Source organism: Alligator sinensis, unplaced genomic scaffold (genome assembly GCF_000455745.1).
Source record: "Alligator sinensis unplaced genomic scaffold, ASM45574v1 scaffold320_1, whole genome shotgun sequence".
In the NCBI taxonomy this organism is placed as follows: domain Eukaryota; kingdom Metazoa; phylum Chordata; order Crocodylia; family Alligatoridae; genus Alligator; species Alligator sinensis.
In genome coordinates, this window is record NW_005842249.1 from 231,715 (window position 1) to 234,172 (window position 2,458).

General features: G+C 42.4%; 1 protein-coding gene across 1 annotated transcript in view; it reads left to right on the plus strand.

Moving 5' to 3' along the window:
• LOC102374654 (sulfotransferase 1 family member D1-like) overlaps positions 1 to 2,458 on the plus strand; it is a 41,402-nt gene that overhangs the window by 10,540 nt on the left and 28,404 nt on the right. The window lies entirely within an intron of this gene.

Here is a 2,458-nt window from a genome sequence, read left to right on the forward strand (position 1 = left end):
TGATGTTATCATGTCAGCCCTCAGGAAGGTAGCTAACCTTTACTCGTACATCCCTCTTTCTCAGGAGAAACTAGAAGGATTTTCAAAGAACTGCAAAATTGTCATGAGAGGAGAGGTTAGAAACGCATCACTTTCTTGTGAGTCTTTATCATTCACTTCCCTACAAAAAGAGAATAATCAAAACAGAAACATCAACAAGCCTTTTCATTTAAAGGAGCTAGATTCCCAAATCTGGTCTATTTGGTAGAACCGACATACTTCCTGACCTACTGTAGTACATAGGTGGTATATGACGGAGATGCTTTTGATTCCTACAGACAAGATCTCTAGGTATCTTCACCCAATATGAACAATATGTCCACCTTAGCGTGGACAGTGCCTCGTACTCCTGCATCTGGAATCCAAACTTTCTGCTGTGGGGAAAGAGCAGGTGCATTTCTGGAGGCATGCCTAGTGTTATAATTCTGTCTCTGATGGTCCTTTATCAGTTTATCTTTGTCACAAAATTTCTGTGGATTGACAAGTTTTGGAACCAAGTCATCTATCGTCATTGTGCAGAGTCGGTGACTCATAAGCAACTCAGCTGGATTGTATCCATGCTCTAATGGTGTTGAATGGTATGTCAGGAGACCCTTATAGAGATCTTCATTTTTCTGAAGCTCTGCACTGCACATTCTGCTTCCCTGTTACTATGAGGGGACTGTGGATTGCTGGTCATATGAAGAAAATCATAGTGGGCTACAAACTGCTTAAATGCAGCTCCATAAAATTGTGGACCATTATCTATTCTTAAAACTGAAGGTATGCCATGGTGCACATATATACTCTTCAACGCCGTTATATATCTCTCAGTTGTGGTGTTCTGTAACTGTGCCATCTCCAAGTAGTGGGAGTAATAGTCAACAATAACAAGGTAAACAGATCCCTTCCAGCTCAGTAAATCAGCTCCCAGCATCTGTCATAGATAATCTGGTAATTTAGTCATAGGTCATAGCTCTATAGGGATTGTCAGTGTTGAGCCCTACAACTAGCCACCCAGTTCTGTATATCCTCATTAACAGAAGGCCACCAAACTGTCTAACAAGCCCAGGCTTGACAGCTTGTAGTACCCTGATGAGTTTCATGAGTCTTCTCTAGGATCTTTGGTGTAGAGCAGAAGATATCAGTACTTTGTTATGGAAGATGACTAAACCCCTGGCAATGTGGAGACTAAGTTTTTCCTGTTGGTATCATGCCAGCCCACAGTCTTTGAATCTTACATGAGCCCATCCTTCTAAGCAGTACCTCTTTATCTTTTGATAGAAAAGATAAGCTTCTTGAGTTTTCATCCTTGGGTCCATCAGCTTTTACACATATTCTATATTCACCTGACATTTTTCCAAGACCTGAAAAGATGGATGGGTATTTGGTTCTGCAGTACTGCTCCAAGGATTTCTGGTTTGCTATTTTATCCAGTCAACAGACAAGTTGTCATGCTTGTATGGCTGGTAAGCCAAACAAAGGCACAGCAAGATTACAGACAACATGAACTTCCTGGTCTATAGTTCTCTGCTTCAGTGTCATTTTTGCATTGAAGGATCCCAGTACTTTGAGGTCCTTGTAACCTTTTAGTAGGAGGAAGGAGGATCTCAACCCTATGTTGGCTGTAGTAAGTATCAGGTGTAGCTAGAACTGCTGCTCTTGTAACAATTTTAAATGGAATTGACTGTTCATTGCCCTCTATTTCTGTCATCCAGACTCCTGGGTCTGATGAAGACTGTAAATTCTCCTAATAACAGTACAATCTTCTGAGTCCTGTTCTGTGACTCTGTGGACTTCTGCGGTTGAGTGACAAACCACAGGTGTAGTGACCTTTCTTTTTACATCATCAACATGTCTCTTCCATAGCAGGACACTTAGCATAGCCATGCCCAGGGATTTCACCACACCTTTGGCATTGACCCCCTTGCCCACTTGGCTATTGCTGGGTGCCAGTGAGCCCACTCCCTTTGTTCACTGTGAAGGTCAATTCTATATTTGGTTGTGGTTTCTTGACAGTGCATTGCACCCATATTAGTTGATGCCCGATAGGGCTTGGAATCACTTCTAATTTCCATTTGTTGCTGCTTAACTAACTCTGATAGGTGGGCTTGTGTGACAGCCTTCTGGAGTATTAAATTAGGGTCCAACTGTAGTCTTTGTGAGATCTCTTCATCGTGAAGAACCACAACTAAGCGGTCCCTAATCAATTCTTCCTTGAGCTCTCCATATTGGCAAGATTCAGCCAGTGTATACAAAGAAGTGATAAAACTGTCCACAGGTTCTGAAGGCTCCTGTTTACAGAGATTGAATTTAGCTTGTCCATAAATCACAAAGAGAACTGACCTCCAGTGTCAGGGATGAGATGCAGGAAAGCACCCTCTTGAGGGGCAAGATCTGCTGGGCCTGGGTTACAAGTCTCAGGATGGTGTGAACTCCT